This window comes from Staurois parvus, unplaced genomic scaffold (genome assembly GCF_062004578.1).
Source record: "Staurois parvus isolate SC_StPar_1 unplaced genomic scaffold, SC_StPar_1.0 ptg001003l, whole genome shotgun sequence".
NCBI classification, from domain to species: Eukaryota; Metazoa; Chordata; class Amphibia; order Anura; family Ranidae; genus Staurois; species Staurois parvus.
Genome location: NW_028318799.1, coordinates 1,425 through 9,931, shown reverse-complemented (window position 1 = coordinate 9,931; position 8,507 = coordinate 1,425). Strand labels below are relative to the sequence as shown.

At 40.0% G+C, this 8,507-nt stretch overlaps 1 long non-coding RNA gene across 1 annotated transcript; it reads right to left on the bottom strand.

Annotated features, from left to right (window-relative positions):
- Positions 1 to 501: 501 nt before the first annotated feature.
- Positions 502 to 5,897, bottom strand: LOC149441339 (uncharacterized). Its single transcript, XR_016307396.1, has 2 exons — positions 5,744 to 5,897; positions 502 to 1,099 (listed from the first exon to the last, which is right to left on the bottom strand). It is a non-coding gene; the product is annotated as an uncharacterized LOC149441339 (long non-coding RNA).
- Positions 5,898 to 8,507: the final 2,610 nt, after the last annotated feature.

Sequence of the window (8,507 nt, the reverse complement as noted above, 5' to 3'; positions counted from 1 at the left end):
CAAGGAGAAATATGGTTCCAAACTCCAGGTTCCAAGAGAACATGAAGGACAAATAGGTAGGAAACTGTTATTCATCTGTGTAATGGTGTCAAAATGGCTATTTTAGATACCTGGTACTGAGAACATATAGGCTGCCAAAAAGGAGTAGAAAGACCTGCCACACACAATACTCTGCATATCTCTTGTTAATTATATAGATCTGCTTATAGCCCAAAATTAGCTTATGAACAGACTGGACTAACAGACTGGGCTAAAACACCATGCTATATATGCATATAGAGAAACATTAAGACTACCAATGACACAAAAAAAAAAAAAAAAACCCACACACAATACTAACACTTTCAAATGGAACCTTAGTACTATACAGAGTAGTTAAGGAATATGAGACATGGAACTGGAACCACAGATAGTCAAGGCTGTGTGTCACTCAAGTCACAAATATGGCACATTCTACACACACTTAATTCATCTCTCACTGAAGAAGACACATCCTCCAAGTATGGTGCAGTCACTGCTCACACCAGGAGCAGTATCAATCATACATGTTTAATTTAGAGATTAAAAACTTCAAAGCATTAAAAAAAAAAAAATAATAAAAAAAATAAAATATATGATAAAAAGGAGTTACCGCACCTCTATGTTTTAAAAAGAGGAAACCCAAACCCTTCACAGAAAAAAAAAAAAAATAAAAAAAAATAATTCAAACCCACTCAGTCTCTTCCATATTAGATGTCACACTTTGGTTACCAGCTGCTCCCACTTGGTTAGGAGGAAGAGAAATCCAGGACTCAACCCCCAAAGCCTTAAGTCTTTTTTTCCTTTAGGAACCCCTGTGCACTGTTCCCTTCGGCTCTGAATGCAGTGGTGACAAAGCAGCAGGCGAGAGGGCGGCAGAAGGTGCAGGTGCACGGCAACTGCTTCCCCACCCAATCTCAACTGCTCAGGAATTGTTGGCAGAGTTATTTTCTTCAGTGGGGGAGGCGGAGGATGAGGAAGAAGCAGAAGATGCAGAGAAATTCATGTCTGAAAGTCCTGGGGGGTTGGTAGCAGTGTTCTGACCACTCAGACTTTTCCTGCATACAGGACATGTATCATGCTGTAAAAGAGGAAATGTCAGAACATAAGATTCTCAGTACATAGGAGTCTTGACCTTCAGTATAGAGTTTTTCGTACGCATTTTCACTAAGATTTTGTAGCATGGAATTTGATAACTGAAATTTTGAGTTTTACAATTGGTCAGCCTAACAGTCAAAAAAGAAAGAATAAGTTCACCTTTTAGAAAATAAACAAATGCACATTTTTTGCAGGAAAAAAACAAAAACAAAAAAAAACAAAAATGTGCATTTTCTAAATTTTTCTTCTTAGGAGCCTGTAAAGCACGGCAACAACGATCAGAAGATCACAGGTGCAATGTTAGGATCCTGCTGACTGTCACTGTAACTGTCTGCTTGTACCTCAGATATGGGCAGTCAGCTATTTCAGCCCAGGAAGCTCAATCAACTACGAGAGCACTCACCAGCACCCTCGCAGTACATTGAGAACTACAAGCCATCAACCACAAAGGCTGATAGGACTTGTAGGCATTCACTCACAGAAGATCCCCGGGCCCACTGTCACAGGGAATGGAGATCGGAGAGCGGGCTTCAGGAGCGGGGACATGTTATGTTAAGTTACATGTTCCCTGAGGTGAGCTTATCGTTTAAAATGGAAGTTCAGTTACTATTCTAAGCCTATTCTATCTATCTAACCCTGTAAAGAAAAGATCTACACTGCTGAAAAAAATTGAAAGGAACACTTTGAAAACACATCAGATCTCCATGAGGAAAAATATCATGCTAGATATCTATACTGATATGGACTGGGTAATATGTTAGGAACGCAAGGATGTCCAGTCGTTGATGGAAGTGAAAATTATCACCAAACAGAGGACTGAATTCAAAGACACCTCGAAAATCAAAGCGAAAAAATGTATGCAGCAAGCTAGTCCATTTTGTTGAAATCTCATTGCAGCAACTCAAAAAAGGTACTCCGTAGTTTATATGGCCCACACTTGCTTGTATGCATGCCTGACAACATCGGGGCATGCTCCTAATGGAGACGATGGATGGTGTCCTGGGGTATTTTCTCCTAGATCTAGACCAGGGCATCACTGATCTCCTGGACAGTCTGAGGTGCAACCTGGCAGCGTCGGATGGACCAAAATATGATATCCCAGAGGTGTTCTAGTGTATTTAGGTCAGGCGAGCGTGGGGGCCATTCAATGGTATCAATTCCTTCATCCTCCAGGATTTGCCTGCATACTCATGCCACGAGGCTGGGCATGGTCGTGCACTAGGAGGAACCCAGGACCCACTGCACCAGCGTAGGGTTTGACAATGGGTCCAAGGAGTTCATCCTTATACCTAATGGCAGTCAGGGTGCCACTGTCTAGCCTGTAAGAGGTCTGTGTCCCTCCATGGCTATGCCTCTTCAGACCATCACTGACCAACCACCAAAACAATCATGCTTAACGATGTTACAGGCAGCATAACGTTCTCCACAGCTTCCCCAGACCCTCACACGTCTGTCAAATATGAGAGCAGGTTCACTCTAAGCACATGTCAAAAGCACAGTGGCTGACCTGCCAATTCTAATATTCAATGGCAAATGCCATTTGAGCTCGATGGTGCCGGGCAGTGAGCACAGGGCCCACTAGAGGATGTTGGGCCCTCAGGCCACCCTCATGAAGCCTGTTTGATTGGTCAGAAACATTCACACCAGTGGCTTGCTGGAGGTAATTTTGTAGAGCTCTGGCAGTGCTCATCCTGTTCCTCCTTGCACAAAGGAGCAAATACCGGTCCTGCTGATGGGTTAAGGACCTTCTACGGCCCTGCCCAGTTCTCCTAGAGTAACTGCCTGTGTCTTGGAATCTCCTCCATGCTCCTCAGACTGTGCTGGGAGACGCAGCAAACCTTCTGGCAATGGCACGTATTGATGTGCCATCCTGGAGGAGTTGGACTGCCTGTGCAACCTCTGTAAGGTCCAGGAATCGCATCATGCTACCAGTAGTGACACTGATCCTGGCTAAAATGTAAAACTAGGGGGGGGGAAAAAAAAAAAAAAAAAAAAAAAAGTCAGTTTGACTTGATACTATACACGGATTAAAAAGTGTTCCTTTAATTTTTTTGAGAGCAGTGTGTATATTTACCTATTCTGAAGCTGCTCTGGCCCAGTAGCTTGATCTCTATATTTTTAAATTTAAGTGTATTTTTTCCTGAAAATTTGCATTAGATAAATGGATGTGCAAATATTGTGTGGCACAGAAAAATTGCAGCAGTCCATTTTATTCTCCAGAGACTCTGCTTTTAGAAAATGTATAGTGTTAGGGGGTTCTAAGTAATTATCAAAAGACAAACATGCCGGTGAATGCATATGAAAATGCACATAATTCAGCTTGGCTTTAGATCAGGATGGCCCAGAACTGATAAGTGTATGTCCACAATAAGAACCACAGGCAGGAAAGAAAAGAAAAAAAAAAAAAAAAAAAAAAAAACTTGCAGTGGGGAGTTCTGTCCATCTTTGAAATAGCTCTCATTGGCAATATATCACCAACAACTGTTCCAAACTTACATGATGATTAGTATAGACACAAAGGATTTTCATTGCTCTTTTCAAAAAGAAAACATTTACCAGGTGCAAGTTTTTTCAGAATGCTGTAAATCACTTCAACTGACCCTGGCTAGCGCTGGGTATAAATTGCCTGATGGCCTCTAAAGGATACTCAAACAAGCTGTGCAGCCAGCAACAAATTGAGCTATTCGGCCAGCCTACGAGTTTATACACTGCACATTTATAGAAAATAACAGGGCCATTGTGAGCAAGATCAATAGACAGTGTTATCTCAATGATCCTGATGAACTGTCAGCTAAGGCTGGCCCCATCAACACAGTATTGAGAGGGGAATCCCTCCCGCAGAGCTACTGTGTTCTCCAACAGCTGCTAGCAATAATCGCATGTAAAATCAGGCTAGTTGCATCTGAGTTACATGCAGCCTGTCCATACATGGTTCGAATCTCATCCAGTTCCTGCTGAACTGGCCAAGATTTGAACAGTCTAGACATAGACTGTTCAAATCTTGGCCAGTTCAGCAGGAACTGGATGAGATTCGAACCATGTATGGACAGGCTGCATGTAACTCAGATGCAACTAGCCTGATTTTATGGCTCTATGGAGGCTAGAAGACTGAGAACTAATGTTTTCCTTTTGGTGTCTGCTGCCTGCATCCCAATCCTGCAATCCCTTTACAGACCTAAACATATGATAGGCCAAGAATGTTTCCTTGAGAGTGGTCAGATTGTTATTAGATTGCCAGCTGCTCCCCTTTTACCATCTGCACCTTTGATTTTAGTTAACCACTTCCTGACCGGCCGCTGTATATAAACGGCCGGACAGTGGCACTGCAGGGTCGGGTGGCTGTTTATAAACAGCCTCCCCGCACCCTGCTTGTGCGCGCTCCCCGGGAGTGCGCAGCACCGCGATCCGGTGCCTGTTGTGTCTTCCGGACACAGTGAAACACCGATCGTCGGATGGGACCTCTGTACGAGGTCCCGATCATGTGATCACCGATTGGCCAAATCAGTGATCACATGCAGAGTAGTAAGCAAGATGTCACTTCTGACATCATTGCTTACTACGTGTGAAATCTGTGAATGATCACAGAGGTCACATGGTACAAGGCTATTCACAACAGCCTTGTACCATGTAACAAGCTGTGACCAATCACAGCTCACTCAGTAGTTCTCAATGGCTGCAAGAATGCAGACAGAGAGAAAGAGAAATGATTGCTTTTACATCCTATATGGGTGTAAAAGCAATCAGTGTAAAAAAAAAAAAAAAATCATCACCCCCCAAAAGTAGTACAGTGTCACCATGGTGACACTACTGCTAGGGTGACAGTATGTAAAAAAAAAAAAAAAAAAAAATATATATAAAAAAAAAAGTTTCAAAATTATAATTTTGATTATAAACTAATTTGGCTTATTTTTTTTTTACTAAAAAGATAACGGAATAAATTTCGGCCAAGATTTATGATGAAATATTAATTTGCAAAATTTTATAAGAAAAACACTTTTCAAAATTTTTGGACATTTTCATTTACATAGCAAAAAAAAATAAAAATCCCAGCGGTGAATAAATACCACCAAAATAAAGTTTTATCTGTCTCAAAAAAAATGGTAAAAAATTCATATGGGTACAGTGTTGTATGACCACGCAATTGTCATTCAAAGTGTGATAGCGCTGAAAGCTGAAAATTGCCCTGGTCAGGAAGGGGGTAAAAGTGTCCGGACTGGAAGTAGCTAAACAAAAACAGGATTAGTTGGTATGTTTTATTGCACTTGGCTTTTAGCAATGCAGAATGAAGAGATCATATGTAAACATAGATGGGAGACCTTCATGACACATTTCAACTCTCATTTCCAAACTCACACAGAATAATGGCAGATTAAATCTTTTTGCTTTAATCCACAAAAAATTTTCTTCCCCAATATTTATAAATCAACCATATTGTGGGGTCTACCACATTAGGAACACTGCAGCATGGAAAAACATATGCTACATCCATATTACATAAAAATAGTTTCTTCTAAAGATCCCATTTCTAATATATAAACAGACATCGCACCACATCTAGAGAGTAAGTTCGTTATTATGCAAGATTTCCCAAAAAAAAAAAAGTGAAGCAAGTATTCCAGATACTGACCTGCTCTAACCAGGGGATGATGCAGTCATTGTGAAATAAGTGATTACAAGGCAGCTGTCGTACGCTTTCACCAACTGTATAATCTTCTTTACAAACTGGACACTCCAAACCAGAACCTGGTGCCAGACACAATATGAATTGTCAGAATTAGCAAGCATATGTAAGACACACACACACACACACACACACAGCTTTATTCTGTTAAGTATCAATTAGTCCCATATTAGCGGATCAGAAAAAGTGCTTTTGGCAAAAGGAGAATGGCTCATTTTCTTGTTATTGTAATAGCAAGTAAAACATTACCCATCGACGCTAAAATTGGTCAAAAAAGACAAAAATAATTGCTGCCCAATCACAAAGTCTGTGTGCTAGCAGATAGACTAATATTCACAGCCTGTCTTGCTGCTCCACTCAAGAGTACACCAGTGCTGGTGGTATTTTCTTCCATTCTCCATGTATCACCCACTGACAAAATTGTCAGAATCGGACATAAAGCTGAAGTTTAGCGCTACAGCTTTAGTGACATTACTTAACAGTAATGAAGTAGGAGATTCAGAAAATGTGACCCTCTAATCCATTGAGAGGTTGTGTTACATATTTTGTGGACAATAAAATAACTTCTCAGAGGGAAGGGAGGAATCTCTGCCTGAAGACCCAAACTAATAAACTCTATAGAACTGGAATTCCAGAGCAAGGAAGAGGACCAGCATACCTACCCAGATTTCTATAGGATCCAGCTGCCTGCATGATGTGGGAGATCCCATATTACCATGGTAAGTAATGGCACTAAAGCAGTGTATTCAGTACCTCAAATAGTTAAGGAAAAAATCCAAAAGTGTGAAACTAGCCAAAATTCCTATTATCTGAATTGTACAGTACAGGACTGGTATTCAACAGACCCAATAAAAAGAGATTAACCATCACACATGCACTTTGTTTTTCATCTGCATAAGATGTGCACTGATCATGCAGTTTCATGGTGTCATTTATTGGCCTGTATGCAGAGGCTATAGTAGAGTAAATCATCACATTGTTCAGAAATGTTTGTTTTAAACACAAGGCACTGCACAGGTTAATGCATGACCACTGTATGTAGTCTGAGAACCCACCCTTGCTGTGAAGAATCAAATATCCCACAATATCTTTCAGTCTAGTGTAGGTGGATGTGAAAGCAGTTAGAGATTACCATGCTAGATGAGATGTGCCTGTTTCATAAACTTAACAGACATTTGTGATGCAGCACAGAAACACCTAGGCATGCATGTTGCTTGTCCCACTGGTGACTAGGAGCAAGGTAGGTGGACTACATGGAAATAGGGGAATCAATCAGCCATGACACTACAAACTGAAGCCAAAATCATGCAAACCCATCATTACAAGGTAAGGCATACAAAAGTAATTATAGCTACACGAATACCTAGTTAACACAATAAAATATTTGAAGGTATACAAAGCCTTTAACCCCCTTCAGGCCGACGTAATACAAATATACATTGTATCTCACTTTCTCTCCTTGCATAGAGGGAAAAAAAAAAAAAAAGCTAACTATTAAAAAAGAAAAAAAAATACCTAAATCAATGTTTGATCTAGTTCAGTGCCAGAGTTAGAGTTTGGGTCAAGGTCAGGGTCAAAGTCAGGATTTTTATTAATTTTTTTTTAAAATTGGTATCAGTGTTGGTGTTTTAGGTAAAAAAAAAAACAAACACACACTATTGTTTCTGGGCTGTACTGTGGGTACAAATTCAAATAACATACACATATATTGTATCGCTGTGCTCATCAAGAGCTGGAAAATTCATTTTGGGTTGTTGTTTGGTGGTAGGTTATGGTAGCAAGGCTGGAAGTGTGCGGGTGAAACCGGCGGCCATTTTGGAGAAGGGAAACAATCGCATTTGGAGTACATGGACGTTTTTCCTGGATGGCTGTGAGGTCTATATATCACAAACAAGTGTTTTTAAAGGCTTTTTGATGTAAGCAGTATAAATAAAAGGTCATATTGTCATATGATTGGCGGTATTACACTATTATGTCCCTCATATTTTATCTCTGGATGGAGTGAAGTGCCTGGAGTCATTGGGATCATTGAGGTTAAGGAATCCAGGGAGGATTGTGGAGATTACCTATTCCTGGGAAAGCTGATGGATCAGTATAAGCATATGTTTTTTGGAGTGTTGGTAAGGGTACCCTTACTTTAAGTAGAAGTGCACACTGGTTTGCAATTTTTTTGTGGCACTGAAGGGTGATTTACACACACACACACACACACACACACACACACACTTTTCACTAATTAAGTCACGGTTTTTCACGGTTTTTATTTTTGTCACATTTATTCACTGTGAAGTGCGGGGAATGAATTGAATTGATGTTGTATGAAGGATAATGCACTATGTGATATTTTTCTTTTTTTTGAGGTATAAAGATCTGGGAAATCGTTGGAAGAATTTTGAACAGTTTTGAATTATTTTTCACTATGATATTTTAGGGTAATTAGGGGTAATAGTTGATGGACTAATCAATGGACTTTATAGTTGTTGTTTAAATTTATTTTGTTAAACACTTTATCATATAGAAGGTTATGGTAGTAACAAGAAACGCAGCTAAAATTAATTTAAATTTTTTTTAACCATTTTGGGCCAGTTTTCCTTTGATAAAAAAGGTGAATAAAGAACCTGGACCAGAAGACATACACCCACGGGTCCTTAAAAGAATTGAGCCCTGTCATTTCAAAGCCATGATTTCTCATTTTTAGGGACTCTTTAAT